Source organism: Gobio gobio (genome assembly GCF_949357685.1).
Source record: "Gobio gobio genome assembly, chromosome: 9".
NCBI classification, from domain to species: domain Eukaryota; kingdom Metazoa; phylum Chordata; class Actinopteri; order Cypriniformes; family Gobionidae; genus Gobio; species Gobio gobio.
In genome coordinates, this window is record NC_137115.1 from 3,572,264 (window position 1) to 3,592,841 (window position 20,578).

At 44.1% G+C, this 20,578-nt stretch overlaps 1 protein-coding gene across 1 annotated transcript in view; it reads left to right on the top strand.

The window, feature by feature from the left end:
- The window catches only part of LOC307132055 (leucine-rich repeat and fibronectin type III domain-containing protein 1-like protein), a 279,896-nt gene that overhangs the window by 119,007 nt on the left and 140,311 nt on the right, over positions 1-20,578 (top strand). The window lies entirely within an intron of this gene.

Genomic DNA, 20,578 nt, shown 5'->3' on the forward strand with positions numbered 1-20,578 from the left:
CAAAACAGTCAGGCATCAGTGATAGGGTTAGATCAGAGCCCATCTGTCTCCTGCTACAGCAGGGTCTCTCTCTCTCTCTATACCTGCTTTCTCAGTAATTGGTCCATAACCCCTCTTTTCACACATATCCCCAGCATAGCAGGATAGCAGACAACAGACAGCGCTCCACTGACACACGCACATACCCACACTCAAAAACAGACACTTCCATTCGCCAAAAATAGCAGCAGCAGCAGCTCAAAAGCCTCCTTCCAATGAGGATTTTCGGTGTGAGCCTCCAACACACTGGATGTGATGGAGTGTGAGCCAAAGCTCTCCATCTCTCATTCTCGCCGTCTTCTGTTTACTCTCGCTTGCAGCGTATCCCTCTTCCACCGCCGTTTCTATCATTCACACTCGTTTTTTCTCTCCTCTGCCACTCTCCTTCCCAATTTAGCCAACATCCCGTCTCCTATGCATCCCCTCTCTCGCACGATTCACTGTCTCTTTCTTTACCTTTTGACGTGTATTAAAGTCTCCTCCTGAGCAAGGTCACGCGGGAGAGAGATTGGACCGTTCGTGCCCTGGCCTGGACGGTGGGATTGTGTAAGGGCTAATTGGACAGTTATGAGAATTGATTAAACCTACGACTCCACACTCGCTGGATTTACGCCGCCCACTGGATTCCTCCGTGCTGCTTTTTCATTGCCTCTGCAACAAGGACATTCGTAGTGATAATTGCGTGAATGTGTCATGTCAAATACTCGTAAAAATATATAAGCTAGAAGGGTCAATGTCGATCCAGGGTTTTTTTATGTGTGGCACGAAAGGACAACTTCAAGCCCGGTACAGAATTAACAAGCTCCAATATAAGCAGGTTTGTTTCTCGTGGTCAGCAAGCTAAAGGTGTTTTGGAACATGCTAGACCTTTACAAGATTAACCAGCCGATCTAATCAGGTTGACCAGGATTTGTAATCTTTAGCAAATGTCAAAATAAGTGTCCACTTTTTTATACTGCATGTTATGATACCTAAATTATCTTGTAGCATTTGTACTAAATGCTAAATTACCCCTTATGTAATTCTGTAATCGCATTTTTGAGGGCCTAAACATGCTCCAAAACTCATGAAACGTTGCACACGTGTCAGAAGTGGTGAAAATATATGTCTGAAATGGGTTTCAGAATTAGGTGTGGCAAAATGGCTCAATTGTGCCACCTACAAAATTTAAACTAACTGCCGTTCGCACTATGTTTCACGTACAAGTACGAAATTTGGTAGACATATGTAACAGCCCAATACCATCAAAAAAGTCACTGAAAGCTAAATCTGAAAACCAACAGGAAGCAAGATATTTAGAATTTTCTCTGCAAGATTTTTGCAGTTTTTGCCATTTCAAAGCCTCATACTTTAACAAACTCATCCTACAGTTTTAATCGGATCATCTTCAAATTTGGTAAGTCTAATCTTAAGGCCTTGACAATATGAAGATCTTGAGTTTTCCCCAAGCGGCAACCTCCCGCAGTTTCTCTTGAAGCCAATACGGAAGTGCCTCAAACTGCAATTCATCGACTGGCCGCTAGGGACAGGATCCAGAAGGGAGCAGAATCTCATTGAGCCCCATGTTAAAATGGCCAACTTTAGAGCAGAATAAAACATGTTTACAGCCTGGTACAAATTGTGCTTTTGGTCTATACGGCTCCTTTTGCCCTTCATGACAACTGTGAGGGGGGTGAATTTTTTTATAACTCATTCGTTTACATTATATAAAGCCTTAAAATTCTGAATAATTAAGGGCGTGGCCATTTCGAGTGACAGGTGGATAGCCATTTATCTGCTGTCTGTTAGTCATCGCGTCACTTAAGCTCCGCCCACGTCCCGCCTTTTTGCCCATTTTCTGTTATCCGGGAGTGACGCGCGATGATGCGCTGCCAAGATGGCGCGTCCCTACTTTGCGCTTCAGAACGGCTCATCAGAATCCTATGGGTGACGTCACGGACACTACGTCCATATTTTTTTACAGTCTATGGTTTTCCCTGAAGGGCGTGTCTGTGGTGGCCTGAAAAAGTTTTTCGCCATGAAACAGGAAGTTGTTGTAACTTGGGCATATATTGTCCGATCTGCCCCAAACTTCACTTTTTATTAGAGTCCTTGCCTGAAGACATTCACATGCCCAAATAGCACCACCTGCTGGCAACAGGAAATGGTATGCTTTACACAGTAATTCAATCCCAGAAACACATTTTAATATGCCATGAAGTGCCACATGGCTAAGTGCTATTGTGTGCGAAACAGGAAGGCGACTTGAAAAAGTTTGATGTTTCACCATGAAACAGGAAGTGGTTGTAACTCGGGCATACATTGTACGATCTTTAAACTTCACATGTTTGATAAGAGTCCTGACCTGAACACATCTACATGACAATATTCAGTTATAGCCAAAGCACCACGAGCTGGCAGCAGGAAGTGTGGCACATCGAAATGACTTTGGTATTTTTCTCCTATAGTTACCCGCTTACATGGATGTCGTCCACTATTCACTGCACTATATACTGCTGTGCATCTGAACTTGCAATGGCCACTGAGGCTAAATGCGTAAGCGATTGTACTTTGGCTATTTTATAGAAAAGGACAAGCCCTTTTATATGTTCTGCCTCAACTTCTAGTTTTCAAATATGTCAATTTAGCATTGACCAGCTAGAAGCTTTCCAGCAGGGTGAAAACTCAGTGGTGTTTGGCTGACAATAAAACGCTGATTGAACTCCTGTTCAAAACAGCTCTCTTTTTTTTTTGGAGGTCATTCATAACAACAGAGGCCATGAATGGATATGGCCACATGATTACAGACATCAAGCCGCTGTCACAGCAGTCAGGACCAAATCACAGTGGCAGAGGATGGAAAGATGTGGTTGGATCAGTTAAAACCTTTATGTGTAATTAGACATTATGTGTAAGATGTTAGTTGTCATGATTTCCCATGTGTGTTGTGTCTTCTGGGTTCTAGGACTTTTATTTTGAAGTGTATTTTCTATCCCTTTTGTTTTGCAGTTTAGTTCCTGTTTACCTCTGTTTCCATAGCTGCCATAGTTAAATCGAATAAAGTTATTTGCGTGAGTGCATTTGCTGATTATTGCCTTTCGTTCACTTAAGTTAATGGTGTTTGTGTTCACAGTTAATTCATTTATCCTTCATTTAAATCTCTCAACAGAAAGGTTTTTGCAGGTTTTAATACAATTTTATCTAACAACAGTAGTCATAATAAGCATATTTCCAGTAGCCTACGTGCCTCAGACTTGCGTCGCCAACTCAATCATCCTCGGTCATCCTATGCAAACTTAGACAGATGTTTGAACCGACTCGTTCAGTTCCTTTTGAGTCATCGGTCATCCTCTGCAAACTTCGACAGATGTTTGAACCGACTCGTTCAGTTCCTTTTGAGTCATCGGTAATCCTCGGCAAACTTCGACAGATGTTTGATCTGGCTCTTTCGGTTCCTTTTGAGTCCTCGTAATCTCTGCAAACTTCGACAGATGTTTGAACAGACTCGTTCAGTTCCTTTTGAGTCATCGGTAATCCTCGGCAAACTTCGAAAGATGTTTGATCTGGCTCTTTCGGTTCCTTTTGAGTCCTCGTAATCTCTGCAAACTTCGACAGATGTTTGAACAGACTCGTTCAGTTCCTTTTGAGTCATCGGTAATCCTCGGCAAACTTCGACAGATGTTTGATCTGGCTCTTTCGGTTCCTTTTGAGTCCTCGTCATCTCTGCAAACTTCGACAGATGTTTGAACAGACTCGTTCAGTTCCTTTTGAGTCCTCGGTAATCCTCGGCAAACTTCGACAGATGTTTGAACCGACTCGTTCGTTTCCTTTTGAGTCCTCGGTCATCCTCGGCAAACTTCGACAGATGTTTAAACTGACTCGTTCGGTTCCTTTTGAGTCTTCGGTAATCCTCTGCAAACTTCGACAGATGTTTGAACCGACTCGTTCGGTTCCCTTTGAGTCCTCGGTAATCCTCTGCAAACTTCGACAGATGTTTAAACTGACTCGTTCGGTTCCTTTTGAGTCCTCGGTAATCCTCTGCAAACTTCGACAGATGTTTAAACTGACTCGTTCGGTTCCTTTTGAGTCCTCGGTAATCCTCTGCTACTTCGACAGATGTTTGAACCGACTCGTTCAGTTCCTTTTGAGTCCTCGGTAATCCTCTGCTACTTCGACAGATGTTTGAACCGACTCGTTCGGTTCCTTTTGAGTCATCGGTCATCCTCTGCAAACTTCGACAGACGTTTGAACCGACTCTTTCGGTTCCTTTTGAGTCATCGGTAATCCTCGGCAAACTTCGACAGACGTTTGAACCGACTCTTTCGGTTCCTTTTGAGTCATCGGTCATCCTCTGCAAACTTCGACAGATGTTTGAACTGACTCGTTCGGTTCCTTTTGAGTCTTCGGTAATCCTCTGCTACTTCGACAGATGTTTGAACCGACTCGTTCGGTTCCTTTTGAGTCATCGGTCATCCTCTGCAAACTTCGACAGATGTTTGAACCGGCTCTTTCGGTTCTTTTTGAGTCCTCTGTCATCTCTGCAAACTTCGTCAGATGTTTGAACCGACTCGTTCGGTTCCTTTTGAGTCCTCGGTCATCTCTGCAAACTTCGACAGATGTTTGAACCGACTCGTTCGGTTCCTTTTGAGTCATCGGTCATCCTCTGCAAACTTCGACAGATGTTTGAACCGACTCGTTCGGTTCCTTTTGAGTCCTCGGTCATCCTCTGCAAACTTCGACAGATGTTTGAACCGACTCGTTCGGTTCCTTTTGAGTCATCGGTCATCCTCTGCAAACTTCGACAGATGTTTGAACCGACTCGTTCGGTTCCTTTTGAGTCATCGGTCATCCTCTGCAAACTTCGACAGATGTTTGAACCGACTCGTTCGGTTCCTTTTGAGTCATCGGTCATCCTCTGCAAACTTTGACAGATGTTTGAACCGACTCGTTCGGTTCCTTTTGAGTCATCGGTCATCCTCTGCAAACTTCGACAGATGTTTGAACCGACTCGTTCGGTTCCTTTTGAGTCATCGGTCATCCTCTGCAAACTTCGACAGATGTTTGAACCGACTCGTTCGGTTCCTTTTGAGTCCTCGGTCATCCTCTGCAAACTTCGACAGATCTTTGAACCGACTCGTTCGGTTCCTTTTGAGTCATCGGTCATCCTCTGCAAACTTTGACAGATCTTTGAACCGACTCGTTCGGTTCCTTTTGAGTCATCGGTCATCCTCTGCAAACTTCGACAGATGTTTGAACCGACTCGTTCGGTTCCTTTTGAGTCATCGGTCATCCTCTGCAAACTTCGACAGATGTTTGAACCGACTCGTTCGGTTCCTTTTGAGTCATCGGTCATCCTCTGCAAACTTTGACAGATGTTTGAACCGACTCGTTCGGTTCCTTTTGAGTCATCGGTCATCCTCTGCAAACTTCGACAGATGTTTGAACCGACTCGTTCGGTTCCTTTTGAGTCATCGGTCATCCTCTGCAAACTTCGACAGATGTTTGAACCGACTCGTTCGGTTCCTTTTGAGTCCTCGGTCATCCTCTGCAAACTTCGACAGATCTTTGAACCGACTCGTTCGGTTCCTTTTGAGTCATCGGTCATCCTCTGCAAACTTTGACAGATCTTTGAACCGACTCGTTCGGTTCCTTTTGAGTCATCGGTCATCCTCTGCAAACTTCGACAGATGTTTGAACCGACTCGTTCGGTTCCTTTTGAGTCCTCGGTCATCCTCTGCAAACTTCGACAGATGTTTGAACCGACTCGTTCGGTTCCTTTTGAGTCATCGGTCATCCTCTGCAAACTTTGACAGATCTTTGAACCGACTCGTTCGGTTCCTTTTGAGTCATCGGTCATCCTCTGCAAACTTCGACAGATGTTTGAACCGACTCGTTCGGTTCCTTTTGAGTCATCGGTCATCCTCTGCAAACTTCGACAGATGTTTGAACCGACTCGTTCGGTTCCTTTTGAGTCATCGGTCATCCTCTGCAAACTTTGACAGATCTTTGAACCGACTCGTTCGGTTCCTTTTGAGTCATCGGTCATCCTCTGCAAACTTCGACAGATCTTTGAACCGACTTGTTCGGTTCCTTTTGAGTCCTCGGTCATCCTCTGCAAACTTCGACAGATGTTTGAACCGACTCGTTCGGTTCCTTTTGAGTCCTCGGTCATCCTCTGCAAACTTTGACAGCTGTTTGAACCCGCTCTTTTGGTTCTTTTTGAGTCCTCGGTCATCCTCGGCAAACTTCGACAGATGTTTGAACCCGCTCTTTTGGTTCTTTTTTAGTCGGACGTACTACTTCAGCTTTTGCGTCTCGCATCATCAACCCGGAACTAAAGCTCAATTCAGTTCGATTAATGAACCAGTTACCTGCTGAGAGCCGGCTCAAAAGAACGATTCATTCAAGAACCGAACATCACTACTGGAAACATCACACGCCAGTGCTGGTCAAAACAGTGTAAATCAATAAAAATACTGGTCCATTTCCATGCCAAACACTCCGAGTTGCCATAACAGTACTACTTTTATTCCTTTTAATTATACTATTGCCTCATTAAAATGTCTACACATGTATAAAACTGATGAGAGGTCAGGTTAAAAACCATAGACGCGTGTTCAATGGTTCACCACTGGGGGGCGATCTCAGTGAATCCGCATGATTGATTCATGGGTTCACAGATATCTTCGGCTCCCCAGCGGTAAACCATTGAAATTTCGAAATAGTTGTGACGCCCGTTTACTGAAATCACATGACTTTTGCTGTTTGATACGCGCTCCAAACCACTGATAAAAAATAAAAAAAGATTCATAAAGGTTTCAAAGTTTCATGAAGCAGTGTTTCAAAAGCGCCCTTCAGGTGTCACGTGGCCTACTTTCATTCCACTTAGCATGCATGGATGACCACCGAAACAAATGCAGCAATTTGTGAACTCTTCAATGGATTCAGCCATATCTCGATCCCTGCCTACTGTGCAAAGGACCACTTCTTTTGCCCCATGAATTTTTTTTCCTCTCCCGTTTCCCATTTATCTACCCATCAATCTGCTTAACTCTCTCTCCCGGAGTCCCGGACTCAGTGTGTGATCGGAGACGGTTGCTTTTATAGAGTGCAGGTCACACTGTGAAATTCTCAGTCCGCAGTGCCTCGGCTTTTGATGCCCGTCCTTTGTCCTCAGGTCTCGCCCATCATCTTTATGACACTGATAAAATGTGCTGTGAACATAAAGGCTCTAAAGTGGTGGAGGTGAAATAATTTAGAAATAAGAACTGATTCGCTTGCTGTCTCCTTCTATCAGATGCACAGTTGTATTTTTCCCCTACAGTGTAAGAAACTTGCCATATTCCCATTGAAGAGTCATTCTCAATGTGTGGAGAAACACACGTCTTTTGACTTCACAGTAATGAAAAATATTTTAAGAGGCCACTATTAAAGGCGTCATTCTCTAAAATATTATTCAGCAATCTGAAATGGAGGGACCCAAAGAAAAAGTGCCTGAAAAATCTCTTAATTCAATATACCTCTTCTATGACATTTTCAGTTATTTATTTTTGTACTCATTATGTTTTAATGGGTTCAGCATTAATGCAATGTCTAACAAAAAGCTAAACAAAATAATTATTTAACGATATAATTTAAAACGCATGTTTATTACTTGTTTTATGTAATTGAAAAAAAAGTACTTCCAAGGTCAAGTTTTCCTTTATTGTTAATTATAATGTCAAGATTTTAATAAATGCCATCAGCTTTCCAGAACTGAACTGAATTCAATACTTTACCCTTAACTCCTTCCCCGCCATTGAGTTTCTCCGGCAATCCGTTTTCACTGTTATATGGTAGGGGCGCTTATAATGTTACGGATCTTCTGAAAGAGAACAGAAACTCTGGGTCCAAAAACAAGTGAAGAAGAAAATCTGCGTGAACCAGAAGGAGCAGATAGAAGTTGTTTACACACAAGTAAACTAACGTGATCATCAAATATATAACAGCATATACATTAGTGTTGTTTTTGGCGGCCTGTTTTAATTTTAGTTTTAGTCTAGTCTAGTCTGTGTCAAGCTGTCATTTTAGTTTTTATTAGTTTTAGTCACGTTCATACTCTTTTTAGTCTAGTCAAGTTTTAGTCTACTAAAAGTCTGAGCATTTTAGTCTTATTTTAGTCAGAATTATCTATGACTATTTTCGTCTAGTTTTAGTCAACGAAATCTGATGACATTTTAGTCAAGTTTTAGTCAATGAAAATTGTATTTTAGTCTCTTTTTAGTAATGCAAAGCTATTTAATTCAGTCAATATAGTATAAGTACGTATTATAGACAAAACCAAAATCTTCTTTTAGCCAAACCAATTTCAAACAATGTTATCTCATTATATTATTGTTACCTTATAGACACAAGAATACATCCATTCCAGACACGGAAGACGCTCTGATTTGAAGTTACAACATATTTATTTTACCAACTAAACATGTTAGAAGTACACACACATACATTTAAATAAAATAAATAAAAACAATGAGATGTCTCTTAAGGTTTGTGGTGTTTTTTTCCTGTGATTTTTTTGGCCACATTTCTCCCCATCTTTTTCCACAACACCCGTTTTATTTTCCACTTCAATGTAATAAAAGTTTTGTCTTAATGTTAATGTCCAAATGTCTTAATAAGAATAAATGCATATTTAATTTAATAATAGGAAAATAATATCCAAATTATTATTTAAATCTGTTTAAAATTAGACCCACATTATAGTTCAAATGTTTTTCTGTCTTGTATTTGATCTCAAAATAAAGGATGTAATTTTATTCCACATGGAAATGAGCGGAAATAAGTGAATACAGCCTCTTATTCGCTTATGAGGTAATCATAATGCTGCGGTTATTTTAACATATATAATTGCTGCCGTTATAACGGCCCATTTCAAATGTTTACGTGCTTTTCTTTCTTTCTTTTTTTTGAGCGGTGATGAAATATCTTTCTCTTGTAAATACTTGCCAATATTTCAGTAATACAAGTCTAGATCTTTCAAATGCATCCAAATAAGAGCGAAGCACAGCCGCACGGTGCTCTGCAGTGGCCAAAAATGATATAAACAGTGAATTCTGAAGTGATATATTATTGAAAACTCAGAGATGTGGATTCAGACGGCACCACACGACCTTGGTGTTTGTCAAGCAGTAATTAAGTTAGGTCATTCGGCCGGAGATTTTTACACGGGTGGTGGGAGAAAAACACTGATATTCTGGATTAAGACGACAATAAAATCACTGACTAGCCCCTGTAAATGATGAAAACATCGTACGACCGCAGGACAAACAATCACCGTCCGAATAGGGCTTACAAACACCGACTGGCCGGCCATCGGTCTCGTTCACTCACAGTGAGACCTGATGCAGCCCCTGAATGAGACGCACAGAAATACTGCAAAATAATAATAAAAACGCGACTTTTCGTCTCGTCCCATTTTCGTCAACGAAAATGAAGAGACATTTTAGCATAGTTTTTATTTTGTGAACCACATTTAGTCTCGTTTTTATTCGTCATCGTCACATGACCAGCATTTACGTTGCGTCTCGTCTCGTTTTCGTCATGTGATAAAGGTTCGTTGACGACGATATTTAGTCATAGTTTTCGTTGACGATAGCAACACTAATATACATCAAAACTGTGAAAATGATCAAAAATGCTGGCGCTGGACGCAACTCTTTTAGAAAACGCTGGCAGGGAAAGAGTTAAGAATCACTTAGAAATGAAAAAGTATGCTGATGCAGAGTGAATGCTGTTGGAATAAATGAATGACTCTTCACGAGCTTCATACGATTGGCTTGAACTGGTGGTGAATCTCATTTGTATGTTTCGAATGCACGGGTCAGGTTTAAGGTTGAACTTGCATTGGTACGTTTCACCTACAAATTGTACAGTTGCAAACTCAACAATACTTACCAGTTCTCATGAGATCGAGTTTCATGACTTACTATTAGAAATGGAATGACTGCATCGTTCTCTAAAACTGAACTTGCCCTCAAGTTGTGCCAAACAGTATATGGCTGTCATTCTTATATGCAGAATAATAATAAAACTGTACATACAATTAAATTCAGTGGGATCCAAAATAACATTGTTCATTGATTTTTGGAGTCCAGAACTCTGCAGGGCTGTTTGATTGACAGCTCCAGCGATTGTGAAGGGAGCGTTCTTTGATTGCTTTCTATATATAATTAAATCACAGTTTAAATAACAGATTATCTACTACATCTACTAAGAGAAACAATGTGAAGTTGAGTGTTTAGTCACTGGTTTGAATTACTGACACATAGACAAAGAACATCTGTCTGTACATGAATCATATCAGAAATCACTGGTCTCAGATCAGGCATTAGAGTGAACATTACTGTCGACAGCGACTGATTTCCCAAAGAATCCACAGTGAAATGTAGCGAACACAAATAAATAATGCTCGCCTGAGACATTCACATTGTTTAGAATAAATAAGCACATCCCTAGCATTGGGATCCTTTGGAAGGTAGTCCAGTGATCTTGTATCGCTCTTCTCTCCTCGTCATCTCACTAACACTCCAGTGGGCGGGGCCAAAGTTGTGATGATGAAGTAGGCGTTGATCTTAGAGTCCTTCTGTGGGATTGGTTACAATAAAAGCAGTTTTTGGACTAACAAGGACGCATTCTTATGGTATGATGACCTCTTATATGTCAAAAACTCGAGGAAATTTTGATGACCCCTTCATTTTTTTTCACTAATGCTTCAAAGTCCACAGTCTTCCCCTTTTTCTCTCTCTGTCCATCTTTGTGTCCCAGTCAACCACTGCCACCTTGTCACTGGCCGTCATTCAGCTTGACTTTTCTTCCCCTGTCCTTTCCATTCAACCAGAAGATATTTTCAAATCTATCCTCACTTGTGCTTTTTCCCATAGTACATGGCAGGGATCAGGGGACGAGAAACAATATTGTATGGTGGAACTTCACGAGCACTTAAAGTGAAAGTGTCATCTTGGAGAACGCAGTGCTGGAATTCATTTCCACCAGAGTGTCCCACTTGAGATTTACGCCGGATACTCCGGCAGCCTTGAGTCATCCAGCATGCAAGAGTCTGCCTCTCTCTTTATTTATAAGGATTCATTATTGCTAAAGCCATGCATACATGTACATGTTCTGCGATTGGATTTGCACTGATGGTCTGCCACAGGAGATTGATTTTAGCCAACATGCTGGATCTTTACTGCTCCCAACATCAGACACGCTTAGAGATGCATGCTCAAGATCAAGATTTGTAAAATAGGAATGGGCCTAATTTTGCTATGCATGAGTTGATTTCTGTTTCTCCGAACTTTTACAGTAGTTTCTGTGATCCCTTTCGGGTGTTTTTTCCTTCTAATGTAGACAGATCTACTGACAGATTTTTCATGGAGAGCATGAACAGGGAATGTCAAAAAAATTCCATCAAGGTTTACATGAAATGTTTATTTTATGGTATAACTTTGAATGGCACAAATAGCTTTGATGATGTTCCACTTTAGTGCATTCATACTTGCATCAAAGTTTCCCAGGGTACTGCTTTTTCATTTAGGAGACTGATAATATAAGGAAGGCTTTGGGGCATGTTTGCCAGTGAAGGTGTCTAGTTTTCAAGGCCTCGGCTCTTCTTTTGAAGATTATAAACTTTTGGCGAAAGCAGGCTGGATCACTCCAGGAGGTCAATATGCTGGTTTATCTGTCGTGAAATCTCTCGTAAACACCCACCGCTACAAACACCCGATTGGCCGGGCTGCAAACTATAGATTTCATTGAAATGATCACAGAGTTGTTTTTCTCTGATTTTATCTGTTGTCTGTTCAAGGGCTTTATTCATGACCAGTGAGAAAGATCTGACCTACATCTTTTAATGTTTTGCTTGGGATAGGCTGCTTTTTGAGTAATTTACAACTCAAATGAGGTCTGGATATCCTTGATAACTTATTAAACGTAATATTATTTATTTAAATAATATATTAAGTATATTAAGATTCAGTTTCTTGCCATTTCTTTCTTAAAGCTGAATATATTAAGTGTTTTCAGTGTTTGTCTTGAGTTTTGGACTGTTCCCTTTTGTTTTGCAGTTGATATTTTCTCTTTTAGGATTTGATTCAATTAAATTTAATAAATGGGGGATGCTCTCAGTAGCCTGATCCTACCAGACTCTCGTACATTTCATCTGGCCACTCTCCATTGACAAGCGTTAACTTCCTTGAAGGTGGGTACTCTGTTGAAGTTTAAAATTCTGGATCTGCCATAACTAATCGCTAACGTTTGGTCGTGACTAGGGTTGGGTACCGAACTCAGTACTTTTAGTACACCGACCGAATTACGTCGGTACTACTGAGCACCGAGTACCCAATTACAGTACCTGAGAACGCATATTGTGATATAGACTAGTTTCTGTGAATATTAAACCGCAAACAGACTATTTAAATACGAATCATGTGTGTCTCTGTGCGAATGAATGTGTAGACGCGCGGTTTACAGTCTATTGGTTTACCTCACACACACACTCTCACTCAGAATCATGTGTGACGGTCGTGTGTTTCCATCTCTGCAGGCTCATATGAGGACATGAACGCTCAAACGTCATCTCCAGAGCCACTGAGTCACTTCATGAGCATTTTACCATTTCATTCGAGAAAAACGGCTCGGGTTATGTATATAACCCTTGTTCCCTGAGAAAGGGAACGAGCACTGCATCGGTAACGACGAATTTGGGGACACTCCCTAAGCAACAGCGCGTCTGAAGTATGAATGAAATCAGGCCAATCCTGATTGGTGTTGCGTCATGACGTAACTATGACGGCATACCCGGAAGATACATATAGGGCAGCCCAGGCATAGTAATGGCAGTTATCGCGATGAAGCATGCGCTCCAGGCCTGCCGAGGTGTGGCGACGAGATGCAGTGCTCGTTCCCTTTCTCAGGGAACAAGGGTTATATACATAACCCGAGCCGTTCCCTTTCGAGGGAACTCCCACTGCATCGGTAACGACGAATTTGGGGAACGAGTACCCACTAGGCCACACCGACGGTAGTACCAGTCCTAGTGTGAAGCCGGAAACCGGGCACAGCTAGGACTGGAGTACCCTAGCACCGGGCGTCGCAGGGAGGTGCAGACTATAAAACCTAATGAAGGTGTGTGGAGTAGCCCATCCGGCCGCCTCGCAAATGTCCTGCAAGGGGACCCCAGAAAGGAGGGCCACCGAAGAGGCCATGCCCCTGGTGGAATGTGCCCTCACGGCCATAGGTGAAGGCAGGTTGCGCACCTGATAGGCCGTGGCTATTGCCTGGACAATCCAGTTACTAATAGTCTGGGTTGACGCAGGCAGCCCCTTCTTAGATGAACCAAAACACACTAATAGCTGCTCAGACTTCCTCCACTGCGCAGACTTCTCCACATATAATTTAAGGGCTCTGACCGGGCAGAGCAGGTGAAGCCTCCCTTCTTCCGCCGTCACGTGAGGCGGAGGATGAAATGCCTGAAGAACCAAAGGCCTGACCACGTTTGATGGCACCTTGGGCACATAACCGGCCCTAGGGTGTAAGATGGCCTTCACTTCGCCAGGGGCAAACTCCAGGCAAGTCGGCGTAAGCGCCAAGGCCTGAAGGTCCCCCACCCTCCTCAGAGAAGTGATGGCTAAGAGAAAGGCCATCTTAAGGGTCAAGCTCTTTGGGTCTGCTGACTCTAGTGGCTCGAAGGGGGCCTCAGCCAATCCCTCGAGAACCACTGCCAGGTCCCAGGTTGGGACTCTGGACCGAGCCGCAGGCCTCATCCTCCGAGCCCCACGGAGGAACCGTACAACCAACTGGTGCCTACCCAAAGGCCCATCACCCAACGGTGTGTGGAAAGCCCCAATGGCAGCCACGTACACCTTGAGTGTGGACGGGGTAAGCCCTGCAGAGAAACGATCTTGGAGGAACTCCAGCACTGAAGCCACTGGGCAGTTAACTGGGTCCACCTCACGCTCTCTACACCAAGTGGAAAACACATTCCACTTGAGGCTGTACAGTCTCCTTGTAGATGGAGCCCTGGAACTGAGTAAGGTCTCGATCACATCGGCCGGCAGGCCAGCCTCTAGGTATCTGGCCCCCTCAGGGGCCAGACCCAAAGGTTCCATAACTCGGGCCGGGGGTGAAATATCGTGCCCCCTGCCTGAGACAGGAGATCCCTCCTCAGAGGAATCTCCCAGGGTTGACCTGCCAGCAGAGATATGATGTCCGAGAACCAAACCCGAGTCGGCCAACGTGGCGCCACCAGAAGCAGGTTGGCGCCTTGTCGACGGACCCGCTCCAGGACTCCCGGGAGCAGAGCGATCAGGGGAAATGCATACAGACGTAGCCTCGGCCATGTCTGCACCATGGCATCCAGCCCCAGAGGGGCCGGATGCGTGAGAGAAAACCACAGTGGGAAGTGGGTCGTCTCTCGAGACGCAAATAAATCCACTTCCACTGGGCCAAACCTCTCGCACATGGCCTCCACCACCTCCGGGTGGAGTCGCCATTCCCCGGGCCTCAGCCCCTGCCTCGACAGGATGGCTTCGGGTATCAACCGAGCCTTGTCCCCAACCCCCTGAAGCGGCGAACCGGCAGGGAGCAGTTGGGGACAATTTTCGGTGTACGGACGTGTTAACTGCCCAGTCGCAAGTCCTCCCGGAGGCGGCTGGAGCAGTGAACGTCCGCGGGAAACCGATGTGGCCCGAAGCGTCTGTGACGGCGGGATTACCACATCGATTTCCCGAGAGCGCCGCGGCGGGGACAACCTCGGTTGTTCCTGCGCGGGGGGGGACCGCTCTTTGAAGTCCAGCCGAAGCTAGGACTTCTTCCCAGCAACCTTCCTAGCCTGAAGGACGTTTCTCAAGTCGCCCATAGGTGCGGAAGCCTGCTGGTGCGAGCGCCGCCTCTGTTGCCAAGCTCCAGGAGGAGGGGCTCGAGAGGCGACGCTCTGCTTTTGCACCTGCCGGTGCGAGGAACTGGTGGACGGCTGAGGCTGCCCGCTGGAGGCAGCCTTCCCTTTGGAGCGACGAGGGAGATATTGGCGGAAAGCTGCTGACTGCTTCCTCGCCTCCTGAAATCTGTCGACGACGATATTAACAGCGTCGCCGAACAAACCAGAAGGCGAGATCGGGGAATCCAGAAGGAAGGTTTTATCCTTCTCCTTCATCCCCGATAAATTCAGCCATAGATGTCTCTCCACAGTCACCATGGCTCCAATATGTCCCCCGGAGAGGGACCGTCACCCTCGTCCAACTCCTTCAGGATGTCGGCCTGGTAGGCTTGCAAGATGGAAAGTGTATGCAAGGAACTACCAGCCCGCCCAGCCGCCATATAGGCTCTGCCCACCAAGGCTGAGGTGTCCCTGCAGGGCTTGGTGGGCAGTACCGGGGCTTTCAGCGACGATGCCGATTCGGGAGAAAGATAGCCCGCGAGCGCATCTTCCACCCGCGGCATCGTCCCGTATCCGGCTTCACGCGCCCCCAGGACATTAGAATAGTCCAATACCGGGGGATTGGAAACGCGTGCCGAATACGGCTTTTTCCAAGACTTGCACAACTCGTTGTGCAAATCCGGGAAAAAAGGCAAACCCCGGCGAGGTGTTTGAGCCCGGCGTGAAAGGAATCGGTCATCCAGCCTGCTTGGTGGCTGGATTTCCTCATTTTCCTGTGGCCAATCTAATCTTAATTTGGCCACCGCACGGGTCAAAACCTCGACCAGTTCCTCTTGAGCGGGTGGGTGAAGTGGCGACTCATCTGGTGCTTCACCGCCCGCTTCGATGTTCACCTCATCTGGTTCCTCGGAACCAGAGAGAATGAACATCGGATTCTCCACCCCGGGGGAAGAAGCCGCAGCGCGGGCTTCCACACGGGGAGGGAGAATCTCGGAATCATCAGACGAAGTTTGGGAAAGTGCCTCAGCAGTCCCAAACCTGTCTGACAGATCCCGCTGTGAGCCCCAGGATCTGCGACGCCGCTTTGCCTCGGCAACAGCGGGTCCAGAACCAGAGGGCTCACGAGGCTGGCCGGCCTCATCGAACACGGCCAGCCGAGAACGCAAGAGCCTGAGTGTGAGCCGCTCACAATGTTCACAGGCGGCTCCCTCGAGAGCCGCCTGAGCATGCTCCACACCCAGGCACTGAACACAAAGCGAGTGTGTGTCCGAGCCCGACATGTAGCGGGGACACGGGTGCACACACTGCTTGAAGTCCCTTGCCTTCTCAGTCGCCATCTCACACACTTTCTTTTTCACACAACGAACAACAATAAATAGACAGACAGATTTCACAAAGAGCGCTATGCTGAAGAGCGATAACTGCCATTACTATGCCTGGGCTGCCCTATATGTATCTTCCGGGTATGCCGTCATAGTTACGTCATGACGCAACACCAATCAGGATTGGCCTGATTTCATTCATACTTCAGACGCGCTGTTGCTTAGGGAGTGTCCCCAAATTCGTCGTTACCGATGCAGTGGGAGTTCCCTCGAAAGGGAACTACCGTCATATCATAAACACACAGAAACTCAAATTCACGGCAACTCATCAAAATAAAAGTTCGGCTAACTTGACAAATACATCACTTGTACAGTAGAAATCAGATACGTCTCAATGTAATAATAATACTAATACTTCATGTTTTAATTTTAACCGTATATAGCTCTGTTGTGCAGCGCTTTGTTTGACAAAAAAAAAGTATAACTGAATTAAAAGATAAATTAAATGAATGTATTTTGTCTTCATTTGATTACCAGAAAAAAACAAAACACCTAATTTGTGGGAAATATTTTCACAGAAATGAAATTAAAAAGAAAAAATAATAATATGGTTGTTTTTATGAATTAAATTAAGTACCTAGTAGCCTACTATTTACTAATAAATATTACAGTATATAAACATCACAGACAATGGCAGACAGAGAGCAAGACAGCTCTGGCATAATGTCAATAACACTTCTATAAATGACTTACAGTTTCTTTAAAGTTATTTATGTAAACATCCCAAAAGTACCGAAAAAAGAAACCGTTGGGTACCGGTACCGAATTTCAGGTTCGAAATTCAACCCTAGTCATGATGTATTTATGTCATCTAAAAATAGCGCACAACATCAACGCCATCGTTCTCAGACACTCCCTCTGTTCCCTGATTGGACCGGTTAAAATTTGACCGGAGAAAACCAGAGAATATACCGCAATCCCAGACGGAGTACTGAAGGAAAATGAACATTTGAGTGGAGGTACGTAGGAGGGCGGAGCCGGGCTACGTTCTCAGACGTTCCAGCAAGGAACAAACGTTCTTCCAGTAACTTTAACAGAATGTTTGCTCAAAGTTATCTGGTCTTAAAACATCAGCACAAAAATGTTATTGTCCATTACATTTTTATTTCCTGAAATATTTTAATTAGACGTTCATGGAACATTTTTAAATGTAACTACACTCTAAAAAGTGCTGGGTTAAAAATGACCCAAGTTGGGTTGAAAATGGACTAACCCAGCAATTGGGCTGTTTTAACCCAGTGATTGGGTTGTTTTAAGCAAATATTTAACCCAACCGCTGGGTTAAAACAACCCAATTGCTGGGTTAGTCCATTTTCATCCTAACTTGGGTTATTTTTAACCCAGCATTTTTTAGAATGTACTTGTTTTAGAATGTTTAGAACGTATTTTTGTTTGCTGGGTACAGTCAAATGATAGCCTGACATCGTCATCTTCAGATTCTAGTCAGAATATGAGTCTGCTCCAGCTCCATTGGGCTCTGATTATGGGGCGAAAATGCCTCTGCACTCAATTGGATAGACCCACAACCAATCAGAGCGACGCATAGTTGTCAACAGAACTCAACTGCACACACGCTGGAAGAAGTAGAAGAAGAAGAAGAGTGTAAACGATCTTTACCGGTGTTGTATAATAATTTAAGGATACACAGAGTACTTACACTCTAAAAAATGCTGGTTTAAAAACAACCCAAGTTGGGTTGAAAATGGACAAACCCAGAAATTGGGTTGTTTTAAGCAAACATTTTTGTACCAACACGATCATCATTTCTGAGAGGAATAGTAAAGGTGAACGCATATATGAACCAGCTCTCCGTTTAGTGAACGAGTTCAACCCAAGCGCCTTTGGTGACGTGATGATGACGTCACTGTTGATCATCTGTCCATCATCGTATAAACCCCGCCCTGACGATCTGATTGGTCCGAATTATAGCATAGTTGCTCCACAACGGATTTAAATCCAAACCGAACTTCCCCACCTCAAATGCTGTGTAAGTTCGGCTGGCATCCAGGCTAGTCAAATGAAAGATCTCAGATATAAATCAGTCCTCTGCTTACTGAGTTTGATCCGTTGTATTTGATTACCGGTCTCTCTCTTGCTAGAGTTTCATTTGGCAGTAGCCTGAATACATCCGATCTCTCCTTTGGCTGTAGTTCGATATCAGTCTCTGGAATCAAGCAAAGGCGACACTGGATTCCTGACTCAAACGGCGCATAATTAACCCGTCAAAATATACTAACCAGACCCAACCTCAACACAGAGGCACTTCCCATTTTGTTCCTCGCTTACCTCTCTCTTTCTCTTTGTTCTGTTGTCTTGGTCTTTCTATAGTTTACTGCAAAATGAAAGGCCTGTATCGAGGAGATGGTACAAAAGATGTGTCCAAACAGAAAGAGCAAGAGCAAAAGAGTGGAAGAGCTCTGACTCTAATGGAAACCCAGTTGAGAGCTCAGTGTTTCATCTTTATACCAACCCAAATCTAAAACACACCGTATATACAGCAGTGTAATCAATACAAGCTTTAGTTAACAAAGAAAGCAGGCTGCAGATCTCTATCTCGTTCGAACAAACCACAGGTGTAACATTAATACTTGAGTTTGGTGCTGAATGGATCTGTTTACCTCTCATACCTGGAAGTTTGGAGCTTCCTGGTGTTTTGCACAATCAGCCAGCTGTGCACAAACATCCGGCCGCTTATTTGCTTTTGTGCCAAATGGTCATGAACAACTAAAACACGTTTTTTGAGATGTTTATATATGTGTTGCACATGACGGGAAACAAAGTTCTGTGAGAGAAAGTTAATTATTTTAGGGATTATGCAAGATTTTGGTTTATGGAAAGTTGATTCACATCCTTTAATAACGCCTCAAAAGTTATTACAAATGCAACATTTTGCAAATGCAAATGGCTCTGTATTTATTTGTGCATTAAATTACAGATCCATTTATTTGTCTAACATTAACAGCAGAGTGTGGCGCCAGCAATGCCAAGGTCATGTGTTTGCATAAACTGAAAGCAAAGTAAGCTGCTTTGGATAAAAGCGTCTGCATAAATGTAAATGTATTGTAAGCTCATAAAACCATGTTTAATATATTAGTGCACTTTGTTGCATGCATTGAATTGCTGTGTGCGTTTGGGAGAACCTTTTATACTTTAACTCCCTTAAATAGAAATAAAACTGTATCAGACAGATTCCCTTCCCCCTCGGATCTCACATTCAACTCTGGTGAGAAGAAATCTGTGCCGAAATAGTTTATGTGTCATGTTGCTAATGTACTTGTTTTCAGAGAAAATATCTATATGTTTTGTATCCTTAATAATACACTATATCGCCAAAAGTTTTGTGATGCCTGCCTTTACATGCACATGAACTTTAATGCCATCCCATTCTTAATCCGTAGAGTTTAATGTGGAGTCGGCCCACCCTTTGCAGCTCTAACAGCTTCAGCTCTTCTGCTCTGCTTTCCTCAAGGTTTAGGAGTGTGTTTAAGGGGATTCTTCTAGAAGCACATTTGTGATGTTGGACGAGAAGGCCTGGCTCTCAGTCTCCGCTCTAATTCATCCCAAAGCTGTTCTATCGGGTTGAGGTCAGGACTCGAGTTCCTCCACCAAACTCCTCATCCATGTCTTTATGGAGCGACACTTTGTGCACTGGTCAGTCATGTTGGGACAGGAAGGGGCCGTCCCCAAACTGGTCCCACAAAGTTGGGAGCGTGAAATTGTCCAAAATGTCTTGGTGAAGCATTAAGAGTTCCTTTCACTGGAACTAAGGGGCCAACCCCTGAAAAACAACACCACCCCATAATCCCCCCTACACCAAACTTTACACTTGGCACAATGCAGTCAGGCAAGTCCCGTTCTCCTGGCAACCGCCAAACCCAGACTCGTCCATGGGATTGTCAGACAGAGAAGCGTGATTGGTCACTCAGAGAACACGTCTCACTGCTCTAGAGTCCAGTGGCGGCGCGCTTTACCCCACTGCATCCCACGCTTTGCATTGCACTTGGTGATGTAAGGCTTGGATGAGCTGCTCGGCCATGGAAACCCATTCCATGAAGCTCTACACACTGTTCTTGAGCTCATCTGAAGGCCACAGAAGTTTGGAGGTCTGGAGCTCTTGACTCTGCAGAAAGTTGGCGACTTCTGTGACCCTCAGCATGCGCTGACCCCGCTCTTTGTGGCTGAGTTGCTGTTGCTCCCAATCGCTTCCACTTTGTTATAATCCCACTAACAGTTGAGCGTGGAATATTTAGTATAATATTTGGAC